General features: G+C 42.4%; 1 protein-coding gene across 1 annotated transcript in view; it reads left to right on the top strand.

Annotated features, from left to right (window-relative positions):
- Positions 1 to 378: 378 nt before the first annotated feature.
- Positions 379 to 20,905, top strand: part of LOC124805686 (nose resistant to fluoxetine protein 6-like) — a 462,198-nt gene continuing 441,671 nt past the window's right edge. The window contains exon 1 of the mRNA XM_047266255.1: positions 379 to 446. The gene's annotated coding sequence lies outside the window, so the exon portion shown is untranslated. The remainder of the gene's footprint in view (positions 447 to 20,905) is intronic.

Raw genomic sequence — 20,905 nt, 5'->3', positions numbered from 1 at the left:
GAAAACTATGGTTGATACAAAAAAACTGCTAGATTTGGATTCAGCTCATAAAAATCCATAAAGATCGTTGGCCTGTGTAATTGAAGATGTAGGTTGCAAGTGCTACTCGGAGACGTAAAAGTTGGCACAGGAGAGGAATTCGTTGCGAGCCGCATCAGACCAGTCAGAAGTCTGATGACTAAAAGGGAAGGAAAAAATGAATTCTTAAGCCTGCTGGGATAATTACTAGCTCTCGGTGACACACGTTGTGTCCGCTGCCGTTCTGCACCTGCACGTATGACGTACGAGGCTCGTTAGCCTGTATTGCACCGCGGTTGCCCTGTTTGGGAAGCCAGCTGCGCTTGGGAAGAGAGCAATGTCAACACTGCACTACTTGCGTGGTTTCACTTCTCTTTAGTTTTGTTTCATCGGCTTCTGAAGATCAGGAAACTACAGCCTTGCTACAGGTATGATGTATCTATCGGATAGCATGCGTTGCATATTGTACATGGCAAAGTTCATTAGAAATAAAAGTAACTTCCAGTTTACCACAAATGTACTATGAGAGCTTATGTTGTTACAATGTCTGGAGTGTACCCTTGTATGGAAGTGAAACACGGACGATAAGCAGCGTGGTGCTATGAAGGGTGACTCAGCTGCATTTTGCTACAGACGCGAAATTTAACTGACAGGAAGTAGATGCTGTGATATGCAAATAATTAATTTTTCAGAGCATTAACACAAGGCTGGCGCCGGTGGCGACACCTACAACGTACTGACATGAGGAGAGTTTCCAACTGATTTCTCATACACAAACAGCAGTTGACCGGCGTTGCCTGATGAAACGTTGTTGTGATGCCTCGTGTAAGGAGGAGAAATGCGTACCATCACGTTTCCGACTTTGATAAAGGTCGGATTGTAGCCTATCGCGATTACGGCTTATCGTATCGCGACATTGCTGCTCGCGTTGGTCGAGATCCAATGACTGTTAGCAGAATATGGAATCAGTGGGTTCAGGAGGGTAATACGAAACACCTTGCTGGATCCCAACGGCCTCGTATCACTAGCAGTCGAGATGACAGGCATCTTATCCCCATGGCTGTAAAGGATCGTGCAGCCAAGTCTCGATTCCTGAGTCAACAGATGGGGACGTTTGCAAGACAACAACCATCTGCACGAACAGTCCGACGACGTTTGCAGCAGCATGGACTATCAGCTCGGAGACCACGGCTGCGTTTACCCTTGACGCTGCATCACAGACAGGAGCGCCTGCGATGGTGTACTCAACGACGAACCTGGGTGCACGAATGGCAAAACGTAATTTTTTCGGATGAAGCCAGGTTCTGATTACAGCAGCATGATGGTCGCATCCGTGTTTGCCGACATCGTGGTGAACGCACATTGGAAGCGTGTATTCGTCATCGCCATACTGGCGTATCACCCGGCGTGATGGTATGGGGTGCCATTAGTTACACGTCTCGGTCACCTCTTGTTCGTATTGACCGCACGTTGAACAGTGGACGTTACATTTCAGATGTGTTACGACCCGTGGCTCTACCCTTCATTCGATCCCTGGAAAACCCTACATTTCAGCAGGATAATACACGACCGCATGTTGCAGTTCCTGTACGGGCCTTTCTGGATACAGAGAATTTTCGACTGCTGCCCTGGCCAGCACATTCTCCAGGTCTCTCACCAATTGAAAACGTCTGGTCAATGGTGGCCGAGCAACTGGCTTGTCACAATACGCCACTCACTACTCTTGATGAACTGTGGTATCGTGTTGAAGCTGCATGGGCAGCTGTACTTGTACACGCCGTCCAAGCTCTTTTTGCTCAATTCCCAGGCGTATCAAGGCTGTTATTACGGCCAGAGGTGGTTGTTCTCGGTACTGATTTCTCAGGATCTATGCACCCAAACTGCGCGAAAATGTAATCACATGTCAGTTCTAGTATAATATATTTTTCCAATGAATACCCGTTTATGATCTGCATTTCTTCTTGGTGTAGCATTTTTAATGGCCAGTAGTGTATGTGTTTTATGCAATGCCTTCAAAAACCATGTGCGAAATTCTCATGTTCTCTCGTTCGCTATGCACAAACTATTACGGCTACAGAAAAAAATGAAAAGCCCTTTTGAAGAAAATTTAAAGTAGTTAAACTTTATACTGAGATACGTTTTCGCTAGAGGCCGTGAGTCTCAATTTATTCAACAAAAACGTGCAAAAGTGACCTTCAAACGCGTTTTTCTTGAATAACTTGAAAATTGTGCCCTCCAGTGAAAACGTTTCCCCCATACAAAATTTAATTATATTAAATTTCCTACAAAAAGGTCCTGTCTATTTTTTATAGGGCTAACAGTTCGCGCATAGCGAGCGAGAGAATATGAAAATTTCGCATGTGGTTTTTGAAGGTGTTGCAGGTTGCATGAAACCCATAGGCAGGGGCGGCTGAATCACCGTGAAGATTTGATGGATAGATCGCGTAACTGACGAAGAGGTAGTGAGCAAATGTGGGAGGAAAGAAATTTGTGTCAGAACTTCACTGAAATGAGTAATTCTTCTATAGGACACATTCTGAATTGTGAATATGGTACTGGGGGAAGTGTGTAGGTCTGTGGAAGCGGGACTGATTGTAGGAGACATCAAGGGATGAGTACAGTAAGCAAGTTGATGTAGGTTACAGCAATTATTCGGAGATGAAGAGGCTTGCCCAGGTTAGACTAGCGTACAGAAACAAGTCTTCGGACTGAAAAATACAATAACAACAACAAAAACTACATGTGTGGGACTGACATGGACTCTATCTACAAACTGTAGGATATGTCGAATTTTTTGCTAGTATTTTCATATAAGCAACCCTGGGTGGTTTCGTACTGAATTATTTCATGTGGATACATATATATATATATATTAAAAAAATTGAAAATGTTACACTACGAACTCTAGTCCAACATTTATCGAACTCTATGGAATTGTTTCATCACAGATTCGCTATTAAGTGATTATACTTTCATTTCATTCGGAAGTGACATCCATAGTGAAAATCAATAACCTCAAGGGTACGGAAACACTCTTGTATTCTTTGCTATGCTGCAGTGCCTGTGTTTTCGATATGTTCTGAAATGTCCTTCAGACATGAATGCATGTCTCTGAAGGAACACCCACTGCTGCCATCGACAGCTGTATGAAATACAAGAAATGTATTCGCAGTTGCGAATATGATCAGATTATAGCTGCACAATGCACTGGTGACAATGAAAATCTGTGTCAGACCAGAACTTGAACCCGAATTTCCCATTTTTCGCGAGCAGTCCCCCTCGGCCACCCTAACACACCTCCTGGACTGACCCGAACTTCTATAATTACTTTGAGTCTGCGTCTTGCACTCATATTATTGCTGTGATTCCCTCTAAATAATGCACGAGTAAAGGACATTGCAGAGTACATTATAAAAACACAGATACTGCAATATAGTATTTCACGCGACGAGGAGTCCGAAACATTAATCATATCTCTCCCCATGCGGGAGTCACAGCAATTGTGCGAGTACAGGACATAAAGAAACTGCGAAATATGAAAATCTGGGTCAGTCCTGGAGGCGTTATCTGATGCATGGGTCGGCTAAGGCTTCCGGTCGCGTAAAACGGGAAGTCCGGGTTCGAATCCTGATCTGACACAAATTTTCATTGTCACCTACACGCCGCGCAGCTGGAGTCTGATCATATACAACTGCAAATAAATTTCTTGTAGTCTAATATTCGTTGTGACATGGAAACGAACAAGTTCCGAATGTCATCTTGAGGAATTTATTTCTAAGCCTGAAACACATTCTGTGAAGATTATTGGCTGCATGTTGGTATGAAAGTAAACATCTTCTTATCGCTTCCCAGACCTGCTGCATGGGTAAAAGATTAGGGGACCGAGAAGCCTATTTAAGGATCTGTACATACCTCAGAGGATTTGAGGTGTGACCTGCAGTATGGGACCCTGCATTATCCTGTTGGAAAATGCCATCTATTACCGTGGTCTTGAAGGATATGACAAACGAGTTTACCGTTCTTACCATGTACTGATGAGCATTCAGGCTCCCTTCAAAATTTACTGAATCAGTACAGTTGCCAAATCCAATAGCTTCCAACATCGTTAGTCCAAGAGTCACTTTTCTTGGCACATTTTTATTTTTAAAAGGATGAAAGACGGCTCTTAGGAAGCGGAGCTCCTGTGACCATCCACCAGGGTTTTTACAGACTTACAGACACATTGGTGTCGAAATAGCCGTTCGAAGCACAAAAGGAACTCATCGCTGAACACCACAGAATGCCAATCAAAATCCGTGTTGCCTCTGGATCTAAACAATGCAAGTCTTTGTTGTTTCTGGTATGGTGTCAGCTGTAAACGGCGCATAATAACGCGAGATCTCAATCTAACTTCATGCAGTCTGTTCACGACAGTTCTTGGTAACATTCTGCTTGTAACGTCAGCCCAGATTTCAGCTGTTTCTATCCACATTTTCGTCAGAGGTAGGCGAATAGTCCTACGATCTTCTCGTGGTGTAGACCTTCTAGAAAGACATGTGCCTGTATTTCTTGCCACACTATTCTTGTAAGTCGTTCTCTTCATCACTCGTTCTGCAGTCATGGCATTACAGAAAACTGTCTACGTGATTGTCATGTTGCTCCGGTGTCCCTCATGCCAATGTTTCGATCTGTCTCAAAGATCGAAAGATGCCAATAACTGCACTGGAAATACTGGAATATTAGTTTGGTACCGTTCGGTTGAGGTGTTGGTGGCCTAACACTTTCTGTTTCTATCATTGCATTATGTACGTAAAGACACTGTCCTTTTTCAAAATGTCATTCGCCATAATTGCGACAGGTTGTAGAACGATGCATCACGCGCGGTTCCAACAAGCCAGGAAGTCAGAGACAGAGACAACATAGCGACTGGGTTCTAACTATACGTGTATGTCAACTGAAATATTCCTTTAATGAAATGTTTTTATTTTTTTTACATATGTGACAAATTTGTAATATTATTCTTTTACTGTCTTTGTGTTTGGCAAAGCCACTGATATGATCTCATGCATGGCTCAGAAATTAAGAACCATTATCCCACATACTCAACTTTGGGGTACGTCTTCCACTGCTATGCCTTCCAAAGCTTGTACAAGTTTGCCGAGATGATAGTTAGCGACTGTTATCAATTTTTTTGTAGATATATAACTGAAATATTTTCTCCAAATATTGCAGGCACTATCGCACTTGACTGTCAACTCGCCAAACCATGAACATTCCAGATGCATTATTTGACAATGTAATACACAAAACATAATTATTTATAATACTGTAAAAGGGGCAAATTATATCCGCAAGAACAATATTTTTTGCACAATTCTCACCACGGTGTTCGGTATATTTATTTCGTTCACTCTGTATATTACAATATGGCGGGACAACAATAAATCCTTTTTCCTCAGGTTATTAGATCCGAATTTAGAACAGCGTAAGTATCAGAGTGATAATTAATTAATGTATTTCTTTACAAGATGCCGAGAAATAATTGGATTTTGGCAGCGATAATACACACGCACTTGCTGTCTCTGACTTTTACCAATATGCAGTGACTAATATTTTCGAGATAGTACAAAGCCCTCAGTGGGGGCCGACATCTATAATTATTTAATATGGCAGTTTCTGTTCAACTTCCAAAAGATTGTTTGACTGAAGGCCATTATCTTTATTTAATTTTGTGAAACTGATTTACGTAAGATTGTCTTTTCCTTTTAATGGGAGAGGACACGGATTAGCAGGTTTTCGCATTACTTTTCCATAGAAATATGGTTCAAATTCTCGATGCAGATACATAAAACAGCTGCATGCTCTGCGTATATTTCTTAATATTCAGTTTGTATTAAAATTAATATTTTTTGTTGATGTAAATAATGTTAAGTTATCGTTTTTGAAACAAGTTCATACCACAAAATTCATTATTTTTCATTCACTACATTGATTCATTAAGTGCATAATTACGAATTTGTTTCCAGGGAAAACCTCATGTGGAGCTTTCATCCTTGAGCTATTGACTTTACATGGTTCGAAGTGAAAGTACATTTGAGAATTGTCCATTTGGAACGGCTTTTTTAATCATGTATTTTACAGATTGGTATATGTATAGTTCATGTGATGGTAAGATTTATGTGTACAAAAATGTAATTTTCGATATGAACATTAAACACGCTTGAATAATTTTCTTCAGTTGAGGCAAATAGAGGAGGCGAATTTGCTATTTATAGTGTTAACAAGGGACAATAGATTTTATTTTTGGTAATGTTTTGTTTTACAATCTTCATTCTTTACTTCATTGTTGGTGTAACATCAGAATGATATAGACATACATTGTCGGTGGAGTTTTCTTGCAATCTGTGAGGTGTGTGGTCTTTTGGGACCAGCAGTGCCCTTCAGGAAAGTTACAGGAGACAGTTGTCAAAAAGTACCATCTAGAAAAACTGATGACAGGATTACTGTAACATTTATACAACTACATTAGAAATAATTACGTCTGTGAAACTAGGCTAACTTTTTCATTCAGCTAATCCACAACTGATTCATACCATTACTGTTTCTTGTGAACATATAGGTCCATACAATCTAGATCAAGTCCTCAGCATACAACAGTTCAGACTGCTCCCATATAACACATGAATTCAGTCCATATGTATGAATGTGTGATAGTAAATATAACCAGTATAACATTCAATAATAGTTTACTCTCAAATAATAGACAAAAGACCTCTGCTTACGAAACTATAGCCACATCCATGCCTCGTACCTATACAAATGCACATTACTTTTTCAAGTGATTTAGGCATTGACAGAAAACACCATATTATTACTAATCTCCACAATTGTACTTGCACCACATTTAGTATCTGACAGTTATAGTACATCAAACTAAAAATCACAAAAGAAAGTCACCAAAAGGAACTCATAACTCTTAGGAAAATGAATGTACCTAATACAACATAATCAGGCCATCCTAGAAATCCAGACAAATTCTACATTAGTTTTAGGTAATATTTGTGAGAATTGTTTTTATAAAAATTCTAACTTAACATTTCAGTTAATGCACACTGTTAGTATTTTGACCTTGCATATACAGAAATAACACAAAGCAGTTCATCTGCAAGGTAGTTCATATAAATTTAAGTTAATTATTGTCTTATTAACATCTACAAAATGCAGAAAATTAATTATTGTTTATAACATAATCCTACCCCATTATCTTTATAGCATTAACAGTTTCTAAACTAAATATTTACAACTCTTGATTTATGTCATTGTGCTGAATAAGTAAGATTTGCCTTCTAATCTTTCTGATTACATACAGAAAAATATAAACTACTAATATACACACAGAAACATAAATAATATTCTGCGCTACGTCCTCGAAGGTATGTGTTTGGGACCCTTAACTTTGAAGAAATTATTTCATTAACACATATATACTATTAATACATTTACAGATTAAATACTACATTTATCAATTAAAGATCACACACATATTTTACATCATAATCATAGTCCATCACAGTATTCAATCAATGCCTATATAGATGCTATTCTTACTTTGGAGGGTAGTTTTCATTAATATACATGCACAACAGTGTAAGTCTCTTTATATGTCAACAGATGTTCACTACTATACTACAACTATTACTGCATATACTCATGGTGAGGACAGAGTCCCAGGATAACAAACTAAGTAAGTGCTTGCGTCTGGGATCCTTGTGATCACAAATGGACCTACACACAGTAGTTGCCATTTCCGATTTTTTTTTTTTACATAACAGACATGATTTAGGATAGTTGTTACTCAGAACTCTGTCACCAAAAGCAAACATTTGTATTGTGGATAACGTCTTCTCAGAACACGTTTTTATCTTTTTTCCCTACCATTGACCTGACTGGAGTACAGTTAGTGGACATGCACTAAAGGTCATTTATAATCTCTTCAAGTGCTTTGACATAAGTGATCCAGGATGTCTGCTTGATATGGCAGCATCTGCTCATGAATCTATGTAACTCCCTGAATTTCCATGCAATGGGCTTTGCTTCAGGGTGGTTCTTTGATGTGAGTATCTGCTTAATCTGTCGATGTGGCAAAAAATCTCACCACTTGTAGCCAGTGAAATTAGTGAAGTTGTCAGAGAGCAAAATAAATGGCTTTTCTGCTTTATGGATACAGTCGTCCACTTTGTCACTATCTTCTTGATTATAGGTGAACTTGTAGCACTTATGCACACATCAAAAAAATTTTGCATCACCTCGATTCCGATAGTTCCGGCACGTGTACAGAAAATTGGAACAGAGATCAACATAAACATCATACCACCATTTGTATTGCTCATGAAAACCACGCATTACATATTGTACCTCCAAACAGCGAGGCCTTCAGAGGTGGTGGTCCAAATTGCTGTACACACCGATACCTCTAATACCCAGTCGCACTTTCTCTTGCATTGCTGCATGCCCGTATTCGTCGTTGCATACTATCCACAAGTTCATCAAGGCACTGTTGTCCAGATTGTCCCACTCCTCAACGGCGATTCGGCGCACATCCCTCAGAGTGGTTGGTGGGTCACGTCGTCCATAAACAGTCCTTTTCAATCTATGCCAGACATGTTCCATAGGGTTCATGTCTGGAGAACTTTCTGGCCACTCTAGTCGAGCGATGTCGTTATCCTGAAGGAAGTCATTCACAAGACGTGCACGATGGGGGCGCGAATTGCCATCCATGAACACGAATGCCTCGCCAATATGCTGCCGATATGGTTGCACTATCGGTCTCGGAGGATGGCATGCACATATCGTATGGCCGTTACGGCGCCTTGCATGACCACTAGCGGCGTATGTCGGCCCCACGTAATGCCATCACAAAACAGCAGGAAACCTCCACCTTGCTGCACTCGCTGGACTGTGTGTGTAAGCCGTTCAACCTGATCGGGTTTCCTCCAAACACGTCTCCGACGAGAGAAAGTGATGCCAGTCCTGAGCAGTCCATTCGGCATGTTGTTGGGCCCATCTCTACCGTGCTGCATGGTGTCGTGGTTGCAAAGATGGACCTCGCCTTGGACGTCGGGAGTGAAGTTGCGGATCATACAACCTATTGAGCACAGTCTGAGTCGTAACACGACACCCTGTGGCTACACGAAAAGCCTTATTCAACATGGTGGCATTGCTGTCAGGGTTCTTCCGAGCCATAATCCTTAGGATTGACCGTATAGACATGGTTGAACCATAGACAACACGACCCGTGTACCTCCTTCCTGCTGGAATGACTGGAACTGATCGGCTGTCGGACCCCCTCCGTCTAATAGGCGCTGTTCATACATGGTTGTTTACATCTTTGGGCGGGTTTAGTGACATCTCTGAACAGTCAAAGGGACTGTGTCTGTGATGCAATATCCACAGTCAACGTCTATCTTCAGGAGTTCTGGGAACCGGGGTGATGCAGAACGTTTTTTGATGTGTGTATATCTGGCGTACAAATCATAGAGAACTACAAGTACTTGGCACCTGAACATGCTCACAAGAAAGGCCAGAGATGTCCACTGATGCTGCTTACAATGGTTTTACAGGCAGAGGGCTTGCAATGCGTCTTTACAGCATCTGTTTGATGCTTTTGTCTTTTGGTAGATAGTGCAAAGTTCTCAGTAACTTTGGTCCTTTCCCACACTTATTCAAAATATGGCAATAAGGGCGGATTTCTTGGCACATTTTATGATACCAAATGTCCCCATGCATAATGGATATACCAAATTAATTTATTTTCATAAACTCTAGGGATGCAAGCGCATCACTGATTAAATTCTGGGGTACAGCGATAGAATAAAACTTAATCAATTGTAGTATACCGCTCAGTAAGGCTTTGATTTAGGGTTTTCTGCAAGTTTTGTTTACCATGAGTCCACCTAGGAACTACACTTTGCAAACTTGACAGATTTCTACATAATCCTACATAATGTTTTCTATGGACTTCATTTTTTTATTAGTAACACCCTAAAATCTGAAGATTGTTCATTCGTGCCCAGGTTTTCATGCAACCCTTCAGGGAGGTGAGGTAAGGCATTAACCAGTATATTGTCTTTGCCTTGAGATGAATAATGTCAAAGCTACCCTTCTGGAGTGCTAGAGGCCGTGTGGCAAGTCGTGCATGTAATAGTTTGCCACTTTGTAGAACGCTTGGTGGCTGGTGATAACTGTACACTTTTTATGGGTTCCAGCAAGGTAATAGCGGTACGTTTTGAATGCCCACATGACTACAAGTGCCCCAGACTGAGTAGCTAAATATACCCTTTCACAATCACATAGGATACAGCTCACGAAAGTGATAATTGAGAAGGTAGGAACTGCATCAGTATTCCTGATTTAGAAGAGACAACCCCCCCCCCCCCCCCCAAGCCCATACAGGATGTATCAGTCAGCAACAGAGCGCAGCTGGTATCTCGGACTGGTATAGCATAGTGGAGTTAACTGTGACTAGTGCCACTGTTCTTTTTATCATAACAAATTTGAAAGTGGTTTTGAATTTAACAAGTGGTCTGGAACGAACCTTTGGTCAAAAGACGTAAGAACAAAGATGCTTTTCAATTACTTTCTCACACAAGGAGTGGGAAAATTGGCTGTTGAACTTAGTTTTGCACTGTTAGGCAGTATAACATAGGAAGTAATTACATGACCCAGGAACTTAATTTGCTCATGCCCGAATTTTGATTTTTGCAGGTTGGCAGCTACTCCAATCTGCAAGAATTCGCTTAACATCGTTTTCTATCATGTCGATATGATCTGACCAAGTTTGTGTTGCCATTAGCAAATCATAGACAAACATGCCACCTGATCTGTCAGGCTGATACGAACTGACCATGCTTATGGTACTGTTAAGAAATAATCCAGAAACAATGCTACCTAGTCTAGGACCTCAGGTGCCAGGATGAAGTCAAGTGGTGCTACGAATACACTGGAACTCACATTAAGATCAAAAGGCAATATTTTAACTTGTTAGTTCCTCTCAGGGTGTATAAATACTGCATATTTATGCGGTTCTATCGCCAGGGGAATCCTCCAATATGAATGACATAGGTCAATACTTTTAACTCAATGGAATGTCTGGATTAACACGTCTGTCTTTTCTGGTCTCATTCAGACAGGCACAATAATCTAATTTATAGCTCTTGCATCAGAAGGTAATCTATAATTTTAACCAGGTTTTGCCACTGCAAGATGCAGACTACAGTATTGACTGTCTGATGGTTCTATGAAGCTCCATTCCACCATTTTCCTGATCAGTCGGTTTACAGCAGAATGGAACAGGAACTGTTGCAGGATGTTTTGTACAGCATGACTTTTAGACTGAAGCCACAGATTGCTTCAGGCTTCTTCTCAAACACATCTGTGTACCTAAGCAACATATCCAAGCGTTTTCATCCAGTTAAGGAACTTGACTGTGCAACTTTCGATTGTTTGCTTTCCCCTGTGGAAGGAATGGCAGTAGCTTCAGGCTGTTGTCTATTTCGTGTGCGTCACTACTAATCTTCTTTACCATGAAGCCCTGGCAATATTGCCCCTGGGTAGCATTAGTTTTTAGTAATCGAAATCTGACACCATCTACCATAAGGTAGCACTTTCAGAAAGAAAAATCGAGCTTACGCCGTTTTCCCTCAGGAATTCAGCTCCGATAATGCAGTCTGCTACAAGACGATGCACCCATAGGAATGTAAAAGTACATTCCATTGCTACGTTACCTAGAATTACGTCAAGGTGGGCCTGCAAATTTATGGATCTGGTGTGAACAGTTCCCAGGCTTCTACAATTACTCACCAGTAAAGATATAACAACTGCCCCTCTTTTTTGTAAGTGTCCATTGTTACTGTCACATGTGAATTTGCTATCTGCTCACTGACTGCGGACTATTAAACTGTCGAATAATCGTTACTGCACTGATATTGTGGCACAGCTCATTCCTAAAGTCTGCACTGTCATTGTACCAAAGAAGCTTTATCCTTCTGTCACAACCCCTTCCCCATACCTTGACCAACATATCTGTTCTGGACGCGGTCATGTGGAATTTTCTTGTCTATTGTTATGGTCGATTATTATCGTCAATGACTTCAGTAATCACTAGCGGTTGATTCCGCCAGTCCTGATTATCCTACCTTTCTTGCTGGCTGTTGTGCCAGTCGTTGTTTTGTTTATCAGCATATAACCGAGATAGCATCTGCATTCTTGCTTCATTTGCTTTTAGATTGTAGCCACAGATTGCTCCAGGCTTCTCCTCAAACACATCTATGTACTTAAGTAACATAGCCAAGAATTCAGAGCGTTGTATCCAGATGATTTTTATTAGTGTTATGATACATTTTGTTGTGTTGCTCACCCTGAGGATTCTGCTGATGTTCGTGTCAGCACACATGATACCCTCATGCTGTTTTATGTCTGCAATTATTGCTAGTGCTAGCAATAGCCAGTTGATTTATTGCTTGACCTATCTAGACTTAGCATCCTCATGTTTTAGACGTTTGGAGCTGACGACCAAGATAAATTCCTCTATGTTTTTGTCAGATACATGGACCAACTTCTCTTTAATATCAACAGGCAATTTTGCCTTAAGGATTCGCAAAATATCATGTGATGTCTGCTCATTCCAGTTTCAAGTCTTTTTAATATATTTCTCAAATTTCTCAAATTAAGGTCTGAGGCTTCCCTGCCAAAGTTGAATGTTTCCGGATTGAATACCCCCTTGTTGAGTCTTTCTTGTATCCCATTTGTCCAATATTTGGCCAGGAACATTCTTTCAAATTCATAAACTGTATAACAGTACTCTGCTGCCACACTGGTCCAGAGTGCAGCATCACTGTGTATGTATCTGCTGATGACACCTATTTTCTGGATACCATTCCCATACATCTTAAGACACAGAAGAATACGTGAATACTTTTTTTTTGCTTGGTGAGACTCCCTGTTTGCAACTGCAGGTGCTTAATCATGTTCCATAAGCACTGATGTATAGCTCATGCAGCCCCCACCACACACTGCCATATTGAGGTTGTTGCAACAATTGAGGGGCTGGCTCATATTGCTCATGCTGCTTCCGACTAGACACTGGTTCATACTCTTACACCATTTTAGGTTTGTCCACCTTTGATTGTGTGATGCCCAACCCACTTAACCTCAGATAATTCTTTTTTGATCAAGTCTGTTCCCTCGCTAATGGTATCGCACAATTGCTGGAAATCTCTTTCTATTTGTTATTTAATTCCATGCAACTTATTTCTTACTGGGTTAGCTGAATCATCATGTTAGTTAGGTATGCGGTTAATTGTAGCCAGAACTTTGATATCAGTTTCCTTTGCAATTTGTACATTCTTTACAGACGTCCAGTTCCCACAGTCGGCTGCAGATTGTTGTCTTTGCAACTCGGAATGTTGATTTTGTTCTTTTGCTCAATGAATATATTGACGATTGATCCTCATACCTAGTGAACGGCTTCAGGCAATAAATACTGAAGCTGTTTAATCTCTCCTACCTCATCAGTTAGCTCTTGTATAGTAACAGTTACCTACTTTCGCCAGTGAAGCTTGGTTTTCGGATATTGTCTGTTTCGTTAGCATAGCGCCAGTCTGATTAAGTGCAGTGGACATTGTTACAGATAATATTCTATGCTTCAGAATAATTCCATTAATAGGTCCTTTTGTTGAGTGCTTGTAGTATCTGGCTCAATTCTGTCAGTATTTTTCTGAATATAACTCTTCTCATGTACTTTCATGTTCATTTGTTTTGGTACTTCACAATAATAAAAATTCCCAAAATCACTACTCAACTAATCAAACAGTAATTAACTAATCCTAATACAAGTATACATACTTCTTACTTAAAGAATTAATATCTTTATTTACTTCACTAAAAAAATCTAGCAGAAATCCCCGTGACATTTACGTGACACGTAATGTTTCTACCTAAAAATCAGAAAACATCCTAGTACTTCAATAACAATGAAATTACCTACAAATAAAATCTGAATTTTTTGCAGTTTTGAAACTGGAATTGGTTAAAGTAAGATAGCTCACAGAGATAAGCAAAAAATGTATTACTCGACTTGGTTGTAGATCCATCAAAGACGTTTTTGACTGTGGAAATCATCCTCTTATTATTTTACACTTCCTTCCTCCACATTATAATTCAAAAGTGAGAAACAGAAAAACGTAAACTTTGTAAGTACAAGGTGTACAATAATATCAAGACTACTTTCACGACTTACAATAAGCCTGTCAGGGTTAGATAACTATAAAATAACTCTGTGTGGCACTGAACTGAAATATTTCTTTAATGAAATTACTTTCTTTCTCTTTTTCATGCATGAGACAACTATGTAAATTTTTCTTTTATTGTCTGTGTGGTCGGTGAAGTATCATGCAGATTCCAATGCTCATACGTGTTTGCCGAGCTGACGGCAACTGTTATTAACTTTTTTTAAAGTTGTAATTGAAATATTTTCTCCAAATATTACAGCCTCTGTCGTTCTTGATTATGAACTCGCCAAACAATGTCCATACCACACATATTATTTAACACATGTACATAATTATTGATAATATCGTAGAAGTGGAAAATTCGTATGTTACAATATGGTGGAATAACAACAACAACAACAGCAATATATTCAGATTAGTGTTATAGACCAGAGTCAGTATCAGACTGATAATTAATTCATAAGTTTGTCGCAAGACATCATATAATAACTGAACTTCAGCACCGTGATTTTTACCGACATAAAAGACTTCAGATGAGCCTCGTGAACCAGCCTCTGCACACGAACCCAAAAGAAACGTGAATTTGCAAATTGAACAGTGCCAATCTCTACTTGAAGTACTTACCTAACAATGCGCATAAATGGCATGATGCCCTGTCGAGTTAAAGCTCATAAATTATCAACGGCACATCTTCCAGGAAGTGTGACAGTAAATGTCATATGATCTGTTTTTCAGACAGTTGAAGTAACAACTCGAGCGTAACGCATATAATCGATGATGAGCCACTGGTAAAAATAGGTACCCTACAATAGAATGTGTTAACTTCAAGATGACAGAGTTCAGAGGGTCACGCATGGAAGTAAAATTCACTATAAATGTTTTTGTAAAGTAGTATTTGAAATGGAAACCCATCTGTTGTTCTCAGCCGCTTTCGGTGATTTACTAAGATGATTCTTGGAAACTGTTTGAACCCAACAGTGCTATGCATGATTTGTCCTGTGTATGCATCAGCTCTGTAGATGGGGTTGAGTAATTCTTTTCGTTTCCTTTTCGTTACACAGCATTAAATCGCACGAAATATAATTCTCCAGGCACCGCTACGTAGTCCTGATTTTGTTTTAACAGAAAGCCTACTTGTGGGCGTTGTAGCCAACTTCCGAGAAATGCCAGGAACTGCCTTATCACTCATTTTGATAATGTATTGCAAAATAAATTCGACGTTTACCGACTTCTACCAATTCATACTAGGAAGCTCAAAAATGGTTCAAATGGCTCTGAGCACTATGGGACTTAACCATCGGAGGTCCATCAGTCCCCTATAACTTAGAACTACTTAAGCCTAACTAACCTAAGGACATCACACACATCCATGCCCGAGGCAGGATTCGAACCTGCGACAGTAGGAGTCGCGCGGTTCCGGACTGAAGCACCTAGAACCGCTCGGCCACCGCGGTCGGCTACTAGGAAGCAGTCTGTCAACTATACGTTGAGCAAATTCCCAAGAATAACATCCAGCTGCCTTTAGGTAGTACTCATGTCCACAATGTACTCGTATATAGCGGTGGCTTCACCGTTTGGGATTAGGTGACGAAGCATTACACGCTATTCAATACCGTTACATGGGATCCTACAACAGCTCACTGACTTCTTCAAGTAGTTGCCACATAGTTTACCCTTGATAGTTCTGCCATAAGGGAAGATAAGTCTTAGAGGGATGAAAAGGGGAAATCGAACGTGTCCTTCTACCCTAAACCATCTCGCCATATTCCTGAAGTGAGGGAGGGAAACCACGGAAAACCCAAATCCAGACTGCCGGGTGGGGATCTAAAGCACTGAGCTTCCGAACGCGAGCGCAGTTTCTGAACCACTCGAACCTTACGGTATTTCGACGTTTTTGGTGGTTTTTACGGCGTAAAGTCAAACGCCGGCACGTTGGTCGGGAACGATAGAGAAGAGGTGGCTGTGAGAAGACGTCAGCCAATCGCACACTGACAGACCCATCTCCAGGACGACAACGCGACAGCAGAGGCCATTATGTGAAGAGGACATAAGCGGCGCGACCGACTGGTGGCGACCCAGTTGAATAGCAGCTTCAAGATTAGGCACTTGTATAGTATAGTTTAGTCACTTCGCTTGTATTCTCTATGTAGCACAGATTTAGGATTGTTTATACTGAAGAAGATTATTTTGTATGTCGCCCTTTGCTTGCGACACATCTGTGTAATTGCAGAAGTTAAGTGTTGTAATTGCTCATTCTGTAATAAAACTCAGGCCGGCCGCGGTGGCCTAGCGGTTCTAGGCTCTTCAGTCCGGAACCACGCGGCTGCTATGGTCACAGGTTCGAATCCTGCCTCGCGCATGGATGTGTGTAATGTCCTTAAGTTAGTTAGGTTTAAGTAGTTCTAAGTCTAGGGGACTGATGACCTCAGATATTATGTCCCATAGAGCTTAGAGCCATTTGAATAAAACTCATTAATACGATATCTTTGAATGTTTGTCTAGTGAACCGAGAATGCAGGCTTCCTAGACACCACAGTGGTTGCTACTAATAAACTTCTCAAACCACTTTTAAGACATACTTGCTAATAGGTCACCTAAAAAGTTTTTGATGATAGTTTTTAGAATGAATCATTTGCATTTAGTGTCATGCAGCATGACAGATATTAACTAGAATCATACTTTTGATATGTTTTCACAAACTTCAGCAATGTGTGATATTTGGAAAGGAAATGCCTCCAGTGCGATGAATTTTCATGATTTCCAAAAGCACCATTCCCTAGAACGATTCCATTTTGGATTCTCTCCTTTCTACGACCACAGACTTCGTTGGATTTACAAATTCCTGTTCGAAAGAAATTATCTCGAAGATAAAAATCAATTCGAGCATTCAACAGTCATCGGTCCAACATTCCGTTTTTCGTGTTCTTGAAATGGTAGTAAAGTTTGCCCTCTGCACCTGCCGGCACATGCGGTCTGTTGTCTGAGAAATAAGTAACGAGAGGGCTGCAAAAAGTAAGTTACACATAGCCCGCCCGGTTAGCCGTGCGGTCTAACGCACGGCTTTCCGGGTTGTCAGGGAGCGCCTGGTCCCGGACACGAATCCGCCCGGCGGACTTGTGTCCGGGTCCGGTGAGCCGACCAGTCTGTGGATGGCGTTTAGGCGGTCTTTTATTTGCCTCGGCGAATGCGGGCTGGTTCCCCTTATTCCGCCTCAGCTACACTATGTCGGCGATTGCTGCGCAAACAAGTTCTCCACGTACGCGTACACCACCATTACTCTACCGCGCAAATATAGGGGCTACACTCGTCTGGTGAGATACGTCCCAAGAGGGACGGGGTGGGGAGGGGGGGGGGAAGGGAGGGAGGGTCCACTGGGGGCCGAACCGCACAATAACCCTGAAAGAGTGGTTCAGTGTGGGGCGGCGGAGGGGTGAAGTGGACTGTGGTAGTCGTCGTAGGGTTGTGGACCACTGCGGCTGCGGCGGGGACGGAGCCTCTCCGTCGTTTCTAGGGCCCCGGTTACTACACAGTACAATACATACAAGTTACACATATCGTCCCACGGTAATACAACTGCACAAAGAGAGTGACGCGTTGTCAGAAGAGTGTACTTTTCTGCGTTTCCTATGCTGTACGGGTAACAGATGCACCACAATGTGGGAGTTAAATGGCGCGGCAACTGGAAAAGTACTCCAAATTCTTGTGGACCAAATGTCCAAATTGCAAACAGACTCACCGTGAAATTCTGACGTTATATGAACCAAATGCAGTATCGAGTCCAGCCATAGTGATTTGATCAAGGAATAAAATTCTTACTCTGAAGCGAGTGTGCGCTGATATGAAACTTCCCGGTAGGCTCAAACTGTTAGCTGGACCGAGACTCGAACTCGGGACTTTATGCGTTTCGCAGAAAGTTCTCTACCAACTGAATTATCCAAGGAAGACTCCTACAATCCAAGGAGATGAGGTACTCGTGGAGTAAACCGGTGAGGGCGGGTCGTGAGTCGCGCTTGGGTAGCTCAGTCGGTAGATCACTTCTCCGCAAAAGGGAAAAGTTCCGGATCCGAGTCTCGATCCAGCACACAGTTCTAGCCCGACAGAAAGTTTCGTGTTAACGCACACTCCGCTGCAGAGTGAAAATTTCATTCTGAAACCCCGCCCCCTCCCCCCCCCTCCGGGCTGGGTCTAAGCCATGTCTCCGCAATATCCTTTCTTTTTAAAATTTGTGGTAAGTTCCTATAGGACCAAACTACTAAGGCCATCGGTCCCTAGGCTTCCACACTACTTAATCTAACTTAAATTAACTTAGGCTAAGGGCAACACACACACCCATACCCGAGGGAGGACTCGTACCTCCGACGGGGGTAGCCACGCGAACCATGGGAAGGCGCCCTAGACCGCACGGCTACCCCACGCGGTTTTCCTTTCTTGCAGAAGAATTTCTGTGATTTCTGGAGGGTAGGAGATGAGGTACTGGAGGAAGTGTATCTGTGAGGACGAGTCATGCTTGGATAGCTCAGTCGGTAGAGCACTTGCCAGCGAAAGACAAAGGTCCCGAGATCGAGTCTCCCTCGGGCACACAGTTTGAATCAGCCAGGACGTTAGAATTTGATCACGGCCGCTCAGATGTGGGTGATGCTGATCGGGAAGGAAGGCCACTGACAACAACAGACGGCAGTGTACAGGCATTCGGGGAATTAATCCGCAACAGTAGCATACTTTGCGACAACTAGGACGTTCACATAACGTTTCTCGAATGGTTGCTTGACCAAGTAGCGGACGGCTGTCGTCGAGGAATCCAACGGCTGATAGAACGTTCCATTGTTGTTTTCGGACTACGTGGTGACTGCTAAAAGTAGTGTCACGCATTCGTGTCACTTTAAAGTTAGCGCAGGATTCAATCAAAGACTCTGGACCTTTACACAGTTAAGTGTGTCTTACTTTTTGAAGTCTTCGTTTCTGAACGGGATATTCGGGAGGTTTCTCTTGGTCGTAAGGAGATGCTGCAACTACACTACTGGTCATTAAAATTGATACACCATGAAGATGACGTGCTACAGACGCGAAATTTAATCGACAGGAAGAAGATGCTGTGATATGCAAATGATTAGCTTTTCAGAGCATTCACACAAGGTTGGCGCCGGTGGCGACACCTACAACGTGCTGACATGAGGAAAGTTTCCAACCAATTTCTCATACGCAAACAGCAGTTGACCGGCGTTGCCTTGTGATACGTTGTTGTGATGCCTCGTGTAAGGAGGAGAATTGCATACCATCACGTTTCCGACTGTGATAAAGGTCGGACTGTAGCCTATCGTGATAGCGGTTTATCGTATCGCGACATTGCTGCTCGCGCTGGTCGAGATCCAATGACTGTTAGCAGAATATGGAATCGATGGGTTCAGGAGGGTAATACGGAACGACGTGCTGGATCCCAACGGCCTCGTATCACTAGCAGTCGACATGACAGGCATCTTATCCGCATGGCCGTAACGGATCGTGCAGCCACGTCTCGATTCCTGAGTCAACAGATGGGGACGTTTGTAAGACAACAACCATCTGCACGAACAGTTCGACGACGTTTGCAGCAGCATGGACTATCAGCTCGGAGACCATGGCTGTGGTTACCCTTGACGCTGTGTCACAGACAGGAGCGCCTGCGATGGTGTACTCAACGACGAACCTGGATGCACGAATGGCAAAACGTCATTTTAGGGATGAATCCAGGTTCTGTTTACAGCAGCATGATGGTCGCATCCGTGTTTGCCGACATCGTGGTGAACGCACATTGGAAGCGTGTATTCGTCATCGCCATACTGGCGTATCACCCGGCGTGATGGTATGGGGTGCCATTGGTTACACGTCTTGGTCACCTCTTGTTCGCATTGACGGCACTTTGAACAGTGGACGTTACATTTCTGATGTGTTACGACCCGTGGCTCTACCCTTCATTCAATCCCTGCGAAACCCTACATTTCAGCAGGATAATGCATGTCTGCATGTTGCAAGTCCTGTACGGGTCTTTCTGGATACAGAAAATGTTGGACTGCTGCCCTGGTCACCACATTCTCCAGATCCCTCACCAATTGAAAACGTCTGGTCAATGGTGGCCGAGCAACTGGCTCGCCACAATGCGCCAACCACTACTCTTGATGAACTGTGGCATCGTGTTGTACCTGCATGGACAGCTGTACCTGTACAAGCCATCCAAGCTCTGTGACTCATTGCCCACGCGTATCAAGGCCGTTATTACGGCCAGAGGTGGTTTTTCTGGGTGCTTATTTCTCAGGATCTATGCACCCAAATTGCGTGAAAATGTAATCACATGTCAGTTCTAGTATAATATACACTCCTGGAAATGGAAAAAAGAACACATTGACACCGGTGTGTCAGACCCACCATACTTGCTCCGGACACTGCGAGAGGGCTGTACAAGCAATGATCACACGCACGGCACAGCGGACACACCAGGAACCGCGGTGTTGGCCGTCGAATGGCGCTAGCTGCGCAGCATTTGTGCACCGCCGCCGTCAGTGTCAGCCAGTTTGCCGTGGAATACGGAGCTCCATCGCAGTCTTTAACACTGGTAGCATGCCGCGACAGCGTGGACGTGAACCGTA

Source organism: Schistocerca piceifrons, chromosome 7 (assembly GCF_021461385.2).
Source record: "Schistocerca piceifrons isolate TAMUIC-IGC-003096 chromosome 7, iqSchPice1.1, whole genome shotgun sequence".
Classification (NCBI taxonomy): Eukaryota; Metazoa; Arthropoda; class Insecta; order Orthoptera; family Acrididae; genus Schistocerca; species Schistocerca piceifrons.
The sequence above is the reverse complement of the archived record's forward strand: the minus strand, read 5'-3'. Positions and strand labels throughout refer to the sequence as shown.